The sequence below is a fragment of the Crinia signifera genome, chromosome 4 (genome assembly GCF_055691185.1).
Source record: "Crinia signifera chromosome 4, ASM5569118v1, whole genome shotgun sequence".
NCBI classification, from domain to species: domain Eukaryota; kingdom Metazoa; phylum Chordata; class Amphibia; order Anura; family Myobatrachidae; genus Crinia; species Crinia signifera.
The window spans coordinates 82,223,450-82,238,498 of NC_139220.1; the positions used below are offsets into that span (position 1 = coordinate 82,223,450).

The 15,049-nt window shown below is 41.9% G+C and overlaps 1 protein-coding gene across 2 annotated transcripts in view; it reads right to left on the reverse strand.

Moving 5' to 3' along the window:
- SH3RF2 (SH3 domain containing ring finger 2) overlaps nucleotides 1-8,917 on the reverse strand; it is a 164,630-nt gene extending 155,713 nt beyond the window's left edge. Inside the window, exon 1 of one of the 2 annotated variants that reach the window (XM_083181912.1) lies at nucleotides 8,845-8,917. The gene's annotated coding sequence lies outside the window, so the exon portion shown is untranslated. The remainder of the gene's footprint in view (nucleotides 1-8,844) is intronic. The other variant, XM_083181910.1, reaches the window with a different exon arrangement.
- Nucleotides 8,918-15,049: the final 6,132 nt, after the last annotated feature.

Below are 15,049 nucleotides of genomic sequence, written 5' to 3' on the forward strand. Positions count from 1 at the left end.
CACATGATAAATCTAAGTGTATATATATAAAACTATATATGGAAATTCCCAAAATAATAACTACTAACTGTTGTTCTGTTCAACTAACAACACAAGAACCCATAATAGAACACAGGAACCACAAACCACATGATGTTCCATCCATATTCACTGTGGAACAAAATCCATAAAACAGTTGTAATGTGCACCAGGACTAATCTAATGGGGAAATGTTCTTCCTCTACTGAAGTTTTAAACAATGAAAACATTTTGAGCAGACCACTTTGTTAAAAGCACTATGTGGAAAGTAATTACTTATCTTAGATTTAATGAATAAATATACAGTAGTATTTGTCTTACTGTGGAAGAATTCTTTCACCTAATATATGTGCTAACACTAGGACAGGTGGTGTATTTCCAGCAAGTAATAATTACACACCACACCCAATATGAATGTTTACACATACAATGCATTGCCCAGACATATAATTACAATGATCTCATAAACAAAACCACAGGTTTTTTTTACGTTTTCTATTTTCAAATGTGGCCCACAGAGAAATAATAATTGTAAAAGACACAATAGCAATAAATAAAAATAATCAATCCTAACAGCAGTGATAGGGGGGATGCAGTGAATTTACCTACAGTCAAAATCCTGACAGTCAAATTCCCAACCACCATTGACCGATGGTCAAAATACTGGCATGTTCAAAATACCAACATTTAGATGTCTCCTTCACCACCTTCTTATCTTATCCTGTGCCCTCCCACATCCTTCCCTACCTCTCTCCCTCTGCCTATTCCCACGTCTACACTTTATCCCTCTCATCATCTTACTGCTTTTCTCTCCTCCCATATCCTACTTGACATCCATCCTCTCTACTCTGCTAAAACCGTCCTCACAAAAGTCTGCAATGATCTCCATGCTGCAAAATCTAAGGGCTGTTTACTTATTCCTCTGACATCTCTGCTACTTTTGACACTGTGGACCACCCTTTCCTTCTGCAAATCCTTCACTCCCTTATTCTGCATGATACTGGCCTCTCCTTCTCTGTCTCCTCTCATGACTCCCCCGCCCTTACACTAACTGAAGGTGTCCCTCAAGGTCCTGTCCTCTTCCTTTCTCTCTCTTATACTGTATGTCCTCTTTAAGTGAACTCTTTAGCTCTTCTGACTTGTGATATCAGCTTTATGCTGATGATATGCAAATCTACCTTTCCTACCCTAACCTCTCTCCTGCTAGTCTCACTTGTGTCTCCAACTGCATCTCTGCTATATCTTCTTGGATGTCCCAGCACTTTCTTTTTTTTCTTTCAACATTTCTATTGACATTGAATAACAATACACTTAAAAACAAGTATCCATCTATCTCTTCATCACATTACATTTTGTTGTACCATTCAACATTTTACAAGATTTACAAGATTTATATAAACCATCTCTCCTTCCCTCATAGTTTACAGTGGACTCTTTTACTTCCCTTCTTTGTTAATTAATGTTTCTTGTATATACCATTTTGTATCTGCAAAGGAGTTTCTGAGCATTATTTTTAGGGACAATGACATTGTTTTGATATAGGGTAGCCATATTCCAAATACATTTTTTGGTCAGTTTCTCTTTCTGGGATGATGTCTCTGTCCAATCCATGAGGAATAGGTGTGTTACTCTCGGGTGGACTAGAGTCATCGGGGCTGACCTGGTTGTAATCCACTGGGCTAATATGGTTTTTTTTGTTGCTGCCGCTATTTTTATGAGTAATTTCCTATTGGCTGGTGTAAGTTTTTTTTGATCTTGTGACGAGTACATTCCCCAGAAAACCCATGCTTTGGAGATTGTTTTATATATTCTTGTATTTCTAACGATAATGCTTGTACCACCTTGCATGACTGCATACAGTATACCAAGTCTGCATTTGGCTCTCTGCATTTGTAACAATTATCGTCTGTGGCCTCTCCAATCGGCTTTTTGAGTTTTGGTGTGAAATAGGCTCTATGTAATAATTGTTGGTGCATTTCCATATATGAAGAGGACACCAAAGTTTTATTTAAATGATTGTAGGCCTTTAACATATCTTCCATGTTTAACTCTGGGAAATCTATTCACCACTTTAGTAATCTTTTGGGTTTTTGGTCCAGCCCCAATTTCTTGCGGCTTAAATCATTGATTTGTGATATGGAGATGTGTTTTCCCAAACCTACAAATCTATCTAATAAACACAATTCCTCTTCTGTTTGATATTTTATCACTATAGAGCGAGCATAACTTTGTATCTGTAAATATGTGTAATATGGTATTTGTAGATTGGGGAATTTCTCTTTCAGTCCTGTATATGATAAAGGAGTCAAATAATCCATATTTAGTATATTTGCTACATTTTTCAGTCCTCCTAAATGCCACGTTCTAAAAATATGTGCATTCTGATTTGGTGGGAAATTCGAGTTCCCCCAAAATGGTAAGAAAATAGAATTATATTTTGAGATTCGCATGTTTGAACATACCATTCTCCATGCCATACATGTGGTGTTCAATAGTATGTTATTTATCACCTTTTCTGGCATTATTTTGGGTGTTTTATGTAGCAAGGATACTAAATTGACGTCTGGGATAAAACTTTGTTCTTCTAAAAAAATGTGCATATCTATTGTTACCTGTAATCCAGTCTATAGCAATGCGGTAATTTGCCGCTGTTGCATATGTTTTTAAACATGGTAAATTCATTCCCCCTAATTCCCTTTTCTGCTGCATTTTGCATAAAGATATTCTTTATTGTGTTAGGCTATATCACTTTTAGGGGGAATGATCGGTAGCATTTGTATTGTATACAATAGGCGCGGGAATGATATCATTTTGTATAGATATCCTCTTCTTCCCACATGATAGCGGCAGGTGACTCCATTTAGCGAAGTCAATTTTAGTCTTAGCCCACAGCATATCATAGTTTGTTGAATATAGTTTAGAAGGGTCTGGCAGGATCCTAATCCCCAAATATGTTATCCCTTGTTTTGGGGCCCACTTAAAGGGGAAAGATTCTCCCCATCCCTTTTTTGCCTCTGGAAAAAAATGTAATGCTTCCGATTTTGAATAATTGATTTTAAAGCCCGCTACTTTCTCAAATTCTGCCAGCAATGTTAATAACATCGGAACTGTTTGTTTGGGATTTGACATACTGTATATAACAATAAATGCAAAAGCGGATACTTTCAGCTCCGTTTCTGCCAGTTGTACTCCTTTCCATTTGTTTATTGAGTGATATATATCTCAAGAAAAGATCTAATTCCATGTTAAATAGTAAGGGCGAGAATGGACATCTCTGTCGTGTTTCCCTATGTAGTTGGAAGGGGTTTGTATTATAATTATTAATAGTAATGAATGCTAGTGGCTTCTGAGATAAAACCTGAAATACATGAATAAAATCTGTACCAAAATGTTGTATTTGGAACATTGACTTTAAATATTGCCAAGAAACTGTGTAAAGCTTTGTCTGCATCGCAGCTGAGGACAATTGTATTTTTGCTTTGATTTAATTGTGTTTTGTATATGGCAGCAATTAATGATCTTACATTATGTGCTGAGTATCTGTTTTTTAGAAATCCTGTCCGTTGTGGCATCAGGAGTGACGGAAGCATTAACTGAAATCGTGATGCTATTATTTTTGTGAATATTTTAAAATCTTAATTAAAGAGTGAAATTGGTCGATAAGATGTTATTAGTGTGTGACCTTTATTTGGTTTTGGAATAACTATAATTCGTGCTTCATTAAATAGTGTTGGGGCCATTTGTCCTTTTAAGATTGATTTATATAGTTTTCCTAAGTGAGGTGTTATATGTGTATTTAATAGTTTATAATAAGAGGCCGAAAGGCCATCATGGCCCCAGGATTTGTGTAGTAGAAGTATTTTAATAGTTTTCTCTATTTCTACCTCAGTTATCGGTGACATTAAAGTGTCCTTGTGTTCCGTGGATAATTGTGGTAATTGTGCCTGTTCCAAAAAGTGTGCGATCTCTTTGGGATCATTTGGTGATGCAAGAAATATTATCTTAATAACTGCTAAGCTTATCATTGAGTAAAAGTAGCTATGAAAAGTACCTAGTAAAAGTGCATATGAACAAGCTACATGCGTTCTATTGTCTTGGAAGTGCATCAAACTGCAAGAAAGAAGTAGAGGGAGGTCTGCACTAGGTGGGGTTAAATAATTCGGTCTGCCACATAGGTTGATTTGTAGCTATTTTCATAATATAGTGGAAAAAGTTACCAATTACTGCAAACGTGTGAGGTATAGGTTTTTAAGCCTTTAGAAACTGCCACTCTCACTTCAGTCAGGGTAATTAACCTGCTAACCCTTTCTTGCTCATAAAATACAAAATCTGCTACAATGTGTGACAGCAGGTCTGCCACATAGTTTGATCTGCAGCAATCCCCAACGTAGTGGAAAAGGCACCAATAATTGCATTAAATGTTAGTCAAGGGAGTTTTTCTGTAAATAAAAAGCAAAACACTTTATATATGCAAATAATATTATGATAATAATAATTTTTTGGTGTGTGTTTATGTCATTATTTTTTTACCTTTGAAAATTTTGAGTTACGCTCAGAGCCAGATTAAGGTCTAAATGGGCCTGGAGCTGAAAATTATCAAGGGCCTATTATGCGCAATAATAGGGGTTGTGGCCAGCACCTAATAATGTGGGGGGCGTGACCAGTGTTCTGGTTGGGTGGTCTGCTCATGGGTGTGTCTGTATTTGTGTAAATACTTTCAACTAATTATATATGCCTGGAAAAGGCAAAGGGCTGGCATAGGAAAAATGCAGGGAGATATTTTGGCGGATTCCCTCCAAAGCTGCACCCACAGGATGCCGATGTCCTAAGGGGTTGGGATCATTTGGTCTATTGCATTATGGTCGACAGTCATTAGGTCGAATCCATTAGGTCGACATGCTAAAAGGTCGACATGACTCTAGGTCGACATGGGAAAAGGTCGACATGATTCTAGGTCGAAAGGTCATTAGTTCGACAGGTCATTAGTTCGACAAGGTCATTAGTTCGACATTGTCTATGTCGACATTCACAAGGTCGACATGGGGTTTTTCACTGTTTTTTTACCTGAATGTCAACACAGTCGACATGGACACAGTTTAAAGTGCACTGCATCCCCTCGCATCGCTCGCTGCGCTCGCAATGCGTCGGGCACGGTGCCTCGCTACGCTCGGCACACTATTTTATTCTCCCACCACGCCCTAGTGGATGGTAGGGCATGAAATACCGCCTGTCGGCACATGTTGGCTCAAAAAACAGTGAAAAACTCCATGTCGACCTTGTGAATGTCGACATAGACAATGTCGAACTAATGACCTTGTCGAACTAATGACCTGTCGAACTAATGACCTTTCGAACTAGAATCATGTCGACCTTTTCCCATGTCGACCTAGAGTCATGTCGACCTTTTAGCATGTCGACCTAATGGATTCGACCTAATGACTGTCGACCATAATGCAGTAGACCAAATGACCGCATCCCGTCCTAAGATACTTGTGGGGTCATCCATAAAAAAATACTGAAAGCCGAAACTTGGACAACATTTCAGCACCTTTTATGTGGTCACCTAAGTTTACCACACCATATACCCCTTATACAAATCATGCAACACAATAGTAACCCCCTCATATTGTACTTGTCTCTTACACATAATGCCACATGGAATGAGCCAAAATTCACACCGACTGAGCCAAAATTCACACAATGGCAAACAGATTGAGTCAAAATTCTGGGATTTACCTGGGAATATGGTCCCAGGATCATGCAGGGACATTCCCGAGCTGGCCCATTTTACACCAGCCTAGTCCCTGCATTTTCTGGTGTGATGGGGAGAGAACCCCCCTCCTTAAACAACCAGCTATATCCTCAGAACCAACTGAGCCTTTTACATGTGGGCTTCGAATGATTTTGGTCCCGTGAAACTGGGCCATTTGGTTCCAAAAAAATCTGTCCTCAAACAACATGAACAGCCATGAAATGACATTTCAGAAATGAAAAATGAAATGAAAAAATCAGTTTATCCGCAATATCTCTAGAACCAATGAACCCATATGGGCCTGGTATCAGATTGATGACCCAGCAATTTGGGATTGAGATCAACCTCGAGCTTCTGTGATGCCAGAGGGGGAACTGGCAGCCGTTGGAACCAGGTGGGGGTCAGAATTAGCGGGTCCCATGTTATCCTAAGAGGGGAAAACGTTCCAGGTTTACGTAGCAGTATCTCCGGTTCCCGGAGGGCTAGCAATGCGGGGCCGGGCTCATTGGAAAGCTCTGGCCCTCAGCTACAAAATGGGCCTATTTAGAGAGTGGGCCTGGAGCTGTAGCTCCATCAGCCCCATTGTTAATCCGGCCCTGGTTACGCTGACCAATGATTATAATCCTTATCTCAAAACTAATTGAGACCACATTGACACTGCCTCTTGGTTAAAGGCATTAAGGATATATGACGGTCAGCTCTCATATTTGTTTATATATATTTAAATAGGCACTTACGCACACCAATTTGATTCAATCCTGCATCAAACTAATAAATCGCCAGAACAGATTCATTGCAAAATAAACTAGTAACTTTAGTTACTAACCTAAAACACTCAGCAAATATATAAAAAAAAACACACTAAAAAAATTAGAAATCTAAAAAATGTATTTTTATTGAACAACTTTTGTGATTAAGATATCAAGAGTGCACCCCACCCGAGTTTCTTTTCCTTTTTGTTTTCCTTGTTAAGTGCATCAAACTACCCACTTCCGCTGCAGACAGTGTATCATGAAAACTCCTTCCACCGCTCCGACGGCGTGGGTTCCAAGGCAATGGAACACATGTAGCTTGTTCATAAACATCATAAACACCATCATTCATATACTGTAGCCAAGTACATGCAGCAATAATGATTTCATACTAACAAAATTAATCAATTTATATATTTTTGTTACATGTATGAATGTTTTTTTCTCTGTACTTTTTCATTGAGGTTGATATTACTTAATTTTGAATATTTATTTTATAAGCATTATTAAAAGATTTTCTTAATTGACAAATAAAAAGATGGTTCTCAATCCAAGCGCAGACTCTTTTCCATTTTAGTTTGATAAGAGTTACATCACTGCAGTGACAAAAAGTCTTTGGCAGGAGAGAACCCAGTAACATATAAAATGTATTTAATTGATCGGCTTATCACAATGAATCTAAAAAAATATTTTAATCACTACTAAAAACATTAAACAAGTACAGAACAAGAACAAGTACAGAACCAATTCATTCCACTAATCCACTTACTTTTGAAATTGCAACATAAATTACCTACAGTATCTGATTATATTTCTTCTAAAAAACAATGGGCTTGCATTCACTTTATTTACTTTTTGTTTATTTTTAAAGGTCATACAATAAATATCATATTTTATTTTACCAAACTGTGCTAAAACAAACACTAACATATTAAAACACATGTGTTCTAATATTTATTATCTGCTGTAATACAAAAGTAATACATAAAATGTTATATTTTATTTTTGAAAATAGAAAAGAAAAATATGCACTCAAGACCATTTGGTTTGACAATAGACACTAAAAATGTGTTGACCATAAGTTGGTCGACAGTTATTAGGGCGACAACACTAGGTCGACAACACTAGGTCGACATGCTGAAAGGTCGACATGGGCAAGGTCGACAGGCCGTTAGGTCGACAAAAGCATTAGGTCGACATGGGCAAGGTCGACAGTCAAAAGGTCGACATGGGGTTTTCACTTTGCCCCCAAAATGTTGACACAGTCGACATGGACACTGAAAGATAGCACTGCGTCCGCTCGCCATGTTTCTGGCACAGTGCCTCGCTGCGCTCGGCACACTATTTTATTCTCCCACCATGCCCTAGTGGATGGTAGGGCATGAAATACCACCTATATACAGGCTGAATAGAGATTCATTTATGTAGCAGACTTACAAAAAATGTTTATGTGCTTATGTTTGGTTTTACACATTGCACTTTTAGGGTGCACTAGCCTTGGCCCTGAGGACGGGGTGAACTACCTGAAAATGTTTGGCGGAAATATGGCTTCTTAATACATGGGAGTTTTTTTGCTTTCACTCCCCCATCTCTGAATGACATTCTTTGGGGATTCTGTAAAGAGAGAGAAAGAGAGCGAGAGAGAGTGAGAGTAAATAGGAAGCACTCAGAGGACTTCTAGAAAAACACACTGATCACCACCACAGGTAATCAATGTTTCAGATTTTACACTGTCTTCAGGATAAATACGAAAAAAATGACTTGCGGTGGTGAGCAGTGTGTTTTTCTAGAAGTGCTTCCTATTTAATGTATCTACATATCACTGCCTTGGGAAGTCATCGGGGCATTTACACAGGTGTGCAGCAAGAGTGCTGGGTCTATCTGTGGGCTAAGCAGATATATAGGCACCTGTGCTAAGCAGATATATGGACATCTGGGGTAATCCTACAGTACCTCTAATTCTACGTTCACGGTTTGCTATACAGTGAGTGGTATTTCCCACCATATAAAGTGAGGAAGACACATGGTACACTGGTGTCACATTTGTGAGCTGCGTTTTTAGTACACAATATATGCATTTATTTCCCCCGCCAGTGTTATCACAGAGCCCTAGCAGCTGGACAGGTCTCTCTGTATTAGCACTGGCACTAACAACATCTGGAAGTACTCAGGTCACAGTCACATCATATAAAAGTCTCTCTGATCTCTTATATATCCCATACAAATACTTGGATCCTCTTCCATTTATGTGTATGTATCCCAAGGGTAGAAGCTTTGCTGTGTCCGGCGGCAGAGAGCCCCCTGTGCTAAACAGTGACTGACCTTTACTGTGCACCAGGCGGCGTCCCACAGCCCCGCTGCTGCTTTCCTGCAACTGTGCTGCACGACTCACTGAAACACACTCTTACGTGCACAGCCCTGATAACTCTTTCATTGCCGGCTTGGGCAGTTGGCATGATTCCCAGAAAGGAAGTGGAAAAAAGTGAAGAGATCCCTATGAGCCTTAACACCATCACTGCCTGAGAGATCATAAGAGGAATTAAGCTGATACTCTCTGCATGATCTCTCAGCAATAGAACGTGCCCCAGCATTGCCCTGTTCAGTGCTGTACAGGGGGGCAGAGAGCTACACAGAGCACAGTAGTTTTACAAGATGTTATCCTGTTTCTATATCCCCCCCCCCCACACACACACACAAAAAACTTTTATTCATACATGAATGGGAGAAATTGGTTGCTGATTATGCTGAATTAAAAAAAATGACTCATTTAGCAATTGTTGACGTGGAGATGATGCATCACAGAATGGGAGATTCTATGCTTTTGATATTGTAAGCAGAGTTGTTCTAATAGCAAAGGACCAGAGGCGGATTTTCCATAAGGCAACCAAGGGGCCTGTATAGGGTCCAGCAGGTCCCAAGGGGCCCCATAAGGATATCTTGGCCAACCAAAACATTCCCAGAAGAGCATTACGTGACTTCATGACATCACATGACCAAACTCCCAAAAGCCCCTTTGATGTTCTTTGATAGGAAAAAAATGTTGTAACGTAAAGCGGGCAGTCTGTTTACTTTAAACGGGACATAGGTATTAACCCTTTCAGGTCCAATGTCTAGTTAGGCTCAACAGCCCTAGTGCTAGTAGCAGATCCAATGGTCACTTTAAAATAAGAACATTAACATCGTTCAACATTCAATGTAGATCATTTCTGAATTTTAAAAAATTACAATTAATTGAAATCAGAATTGCAAAACAAAAATTTGGACTGCGAAAGGTTAAGCCTTATTCCAAAAGACCTAGAGTGATTCAGATTTGTACACAATTCCAATGTTCACGCAGCTGAGCATTTACTGTGCATGCGTCAAGGTACTGTATTGATGCTGCTGGCAATCAACTGCAAAAATATAGTACTATGGATTGTTGAAGGGAGGAGGACCCCAAACCGGTATCTTGCCTAGAACCCCATGAGGTCTAAATCCGCCTCTGCCAAGAATATTCTCCCTCATGTAGAACTTATTGCAATTATTAGATGAAACTGCTCCAATAAAACTGCTCCAACGTACATCTCTTCACTTGCCTAAAATATCTCCCAACGGAACACTGCACAAAAAAAGCGGAGGCAATGGCAGGGTGCAGGTTCCAGGTTGTGGGGTGTGGGTGCACCAGTAGGGGCAGGGCAATGGGGGTTGAGGAATGCTATATCTTTAAGAAGAATGTTTGCTAACAATTAAAAGATATAATAATAATAATAATAAACAAAATTGAATATCCTTAAAATTTATATCAGTGGCTATGGGCCTATGTGCCGATTCAGATCTGATCACTGCTGTGTGAATAACAGCAGCCAGCAATCCAGTAAACGCTGCCCTGCTAGTGTGACATCCCGTCTTGTACTTACTGTGCAAATAGATGTGTATGGCTGCTAATCTATTCTCAGCTGAGCGAATATGTACACGTTCATTTGACTGATTTCCCCACTGGTCACTACCTCTGAGTAGCCAGGGACTTACTCGGAATTTGTAATGCTATCTGCCTTATTGAGTCTGGAGCTGACATCACACAACCTCCCCTAAAATGCTTGGGCACGCCCGTGTTTTCCCTTTATTCTGGCACTCCTACATTTTCTTAGCACACCCATTAAATGGCTGGTTAGCACCCCAGATGCCGACTTCCTGTCAATCACTTTGCAAATGGCAAGTGGAGAAATGAAAGTAGCATCATGCATGTACAATGCGGCCCAGATGCATGTGTAGTCTATCGATAATCAGTCACTGTGCAAATTCGCACAGCAGTGATCAGGTTTTAATCAGGCACAATGACTCCTAGATAAACAAAGATAATCACTAATACACTTCTAAATGTGTACTTTACAAAATATGCACTGTTGTAACATTTATCAGGGCCGCCATCAAGGGGGACTGCCAGCATACTTTGACAGACATGAGGAGGAATGGGGGGGGAGCACGGCCCACTCCTGATGCACTCTGGCCAATACTGCTGCAACATCATTGATGTGAAAGACGACCCCAGTTGGCCCTTTGATTGGCCGCTTACTTGCCTGCCGTCCTACCCGCCTGTTTGTCTGATCTGCCCCGCATGGAGGGCACAGGTATTGACATTTTTGTTGTGCGACTGGTCTATACAGTATGTAGTCCCAATTATTTGTAATTGTGCAGACATATAGAGAATCAGACACCTGTATCGAGAACAGCCCAAGATAGTTTGGCAGCTCACATAATGGATTCTCTTGTGTACCATACATAATAAAATGTCCACACCCATACAGCAGACAGTTCCCTGAAACTGTCTCCTTTATGGGGGCGGACATTTTGGGATGGCCCGTTTTCATGCCAGCAGAAGCCAGGAGGGGAGCTGGGATCGCAGACAAAATCTGTGGGTCCCTGGCATGGAAGCAGAGCGGAGGGTAAGGCACGGGTGCATGGGCGCGCGTGGGGGGTTGTTAACTTTACTGGGGGGGGGGGGGGGGTTTCTTAACTTTACGGGGGGGATTTTGATAGTTACGCCACTGACAACTACTACTACTACTGCTGCTGCTGCTGCTACTACTACTACTACTACTACTACTGCTACTACTACTACTACTACTGCTACTACTACTACTACTACTGTTTATGCTACTACTGCTAGTAGTAATACTACTATTATTTCTTATTCATATAGTACAATTTTAATTATGAAGCTCTATAGCCTATGGTAATATTTATTTTATTCTTATAAGCCCCTGCCCCAACAGAAATAAATGACATTCCCTTAAACACACATTATGTAGGTTATTTTATTGGCGATGCTGCTTTTGGTAGCATTCTTCCTACTGTTTGGTGAGGCTGCTGTAAGTAAGACAATGCTAAGTTGAATAAAGTTCATCAGAGACTAATGAATGGAAATCCTTCTGCATTTTTCACTCCAGGCAATAAAAGACCTTCTTGGCATGAAATCATCTGTGATGTTTATTATTTATGATGGAGAACAAGATAAGAGAAGCATAAATGATGGTGGCAGATGATTTATTGATATTTGTCATGTTATCTGTATGATAATATGTAAATGAGAACTGTACTATTCATTTTTGAAGCTAGTTCTTAGAACGCTGTCAGTGTGCAATTACAGAGTTAGCATTAATATTTATTATAAACCCATGCAGTGTTCCCTGTATGTATTAACACTGCGGGGCTAATGCAGGTGAGAACCATTATAGTTTGCTTAGTGCATCTAGGTCCTAATTCAACACTGCTCACTAAGCAGCGATCCTGAATCAGCCCCCTAGTGAAATCTCAAATGTCCAAAAAAGTGGACACATACATATGCGCCTATCAGTGCCGGTGCAAGGCGCCGAAGCGCGGCAGGCGCGCGCGGGGGGGGCGGCCTGGCGCCTTGCACCGGCACTGATAGGCGCATACGGGTGGGGGGGTGGGGAGGAATACAGCCGGCGCGCAGATCTGGAGGGGGGGGAGGGATACGGCCGCCGTGCTGTTCCCTCCAGTGCATATATAATTACTCACCCGGGTCTAGCTCATCGGGCGGGAGGGAGAGCTGGAGGTCTGGCTTAGCGGGCAGGAGGGAGACCTCGCAGTTCAGTCCCGGCGCAGTGTGACTGACATCTTCCTCCACCCGCACCGTGTACAGCCGCTCAGCCAGGCAGCGCTGAGCACTTGGCTCACCCTCAGACGCTGCCCGGCTGAGCGGCTGTACGCGGTGCGGGTGGAGAAAGATGTCAGTTAATATGCACCGGGACTGAACTACAGCGCAGCGAGCCCTCCCTCCAGCCCGCTAAGCCAGACCTCCAGCTCTCCCTCCTGCCCTGCTCCCAACTACCCCCCCCCCCCCCCCCCGTGGCCGGCGCCCTAGGCAAATGCCTAACCCTGCCTAGTGGTGGCGCCGGCCCTGGCGCCTATACAGATTTGTGTCATTCTGGCTGGTGCTAGGAGAGGTGTTATGGGGCATTGAAATGTAAATCAGACTCGGATACAAATGTAAATTGCAGAATTGCTGCTGTCTCCGTGAAGCAGACATGCTGGTTCAGCCAGGAGAGGATTTGAGGGAAACGATGTATAAAAAATGGGCAGGGTGGAGGTGCAACAAAAAAAGGAGGCGGTATGGGGGTGTGGTTGCCACAATCATGTCAATGTAGCCACAACCCTCACGCTTTACCATGCTAAGTTTACAGCCATTTTAAAGCAGGGGGTCTGGGTACAATGATGTGTTTAGCCAGAAGTGGGCGACTGAACAGGGGGGGTCCCTCAAAAATAAGGAGACTTGTCTGTCCTTCTGGAAGGGTAGCAAAGTATGATACAAATGCATCCTGCCCAATTGTTTGGAGGAACAGTTCGTCTTTTTGCGCACTGTACTGGCTTTCCCACTTACGGACCACAATGTCTCACAGTTGGAGAGGGGAGGCAGCTCTACTGGAAAGGTGCAAAGTATCATGGCAATCAAGACATTCCTTCCTAAAGGGCCCCATACATCAGCAATTAATTGTGACAATTTTCAGATATGGAGATGATTGCCACAATTAATTTTAGATGTGTGGGCTCCCCCTTTTGGCAATCCCAATCCCAATCGATTGCTTAATCAGGTTTTTAAACATGCTTAATAATCTGGTATTATCTGCGGATCTTTTTTATATGTGTGGGCATTCCCAATTCGTCTTCTTCATCTATTTACATTATGAACAGCAATCGATTGGCCAATTTCCAGATATGAAGATGCAATCTTTAGATGGAAAAATCTGCCGATCACTGAAATAAATCTGTAATGTGTGGGCAAAGTCAGATAGATTGTAAAATCCATTTATCTGGCCAAAAAATCCCTGTATCTGGAAATCCATAAATTGTGATTGCTGATGTATGGGGCCCATAACTTTTTAAAGCTTGAGATCGGGACAGTTGAGAGATATGCCCAAGGCAAAATGTTAGCCTAGCTCTCCTCAGATACCCTCACAAGGGTCTGTAATGTAAACGCATGTACCTCACTAAGAAAAATGGCAGACATCATACTGAATTGACTTTAGTTTACCTCAATATAACATTAGTACACAACCCCATAATGGTTTATTTTATTAGATAGGGTTACCACTAATAATTTACACAGGTTCTGTGGCTGGCTGACTGCAAACCTGCATTTCACCTGCTTTCGAGCCACATAACCTGTATAATTCATGTATGTCCTGGTTTAGAGGGATAGTATGGTAAGCCTAGTATTAGGGAAGTTTTGTTGATTTTTAATAGCGAATGTGAACAATGGGTTAAAACATGGGCAAGTGTATATGTTGAATACCTTGGGTACACCAGGTGCATATGCTCTTTGTGCGGAATTGCACACATCATTTGCCACAACATATGACCGGCCGCAAATACTAACATTAAGGTAAAGCTTGTATGAGTGGTAATTGTGGCCTAATTTGAGACCAACTCCGCATCAGGCCCAGCTTACAATCTATAGTTTAGGGGGTATTCAATGTAGGGTCACTACTGTTGGGCTGGCCTGACAGCCGTGACCCTGTCCCATACCTCCCAACTTTGCCCGGCCAGCAGGCGTGACGCTGCTGCTGCGCGCCGGAGACGTGCCAAAATTTTCGGGGGTGTGGCCTAATTTGGGGGCGTGGTCTATGCTCGCGGCTCTTCCGCGAGGCCACGCCCCCATTTTGCCGCTATGGGAGCATGACCCAGAGGCTCTGTGAGCCTCTAGCCATGCCCCCAGCCCCCTGGCTGCGGGAATAGACGCTGTGCGCATGCGTTTATTCCCCGCTGCTTAGCAGCAGACAGGGGGGACTCCCAACAGCCCCCCCACACCGCGGGACACTGCCGCCCGCGGGTGGGACAGCGGAACAGGCCCTGACAATCGGGACTGTCCCGATAAAATCGGGACTGTTGGGAGGTATGCTGTCCTGTTCCTGGCTGGCTCGACTGGCAATTTTCAGGCAGGCTGGATTCAATGTCCAGCCTGCCAAGTGCAGAGAAGGGTGTATGGTCACAAAAAACAGCCGGAAATTGGCGAGCTGTGGCCGGGAGT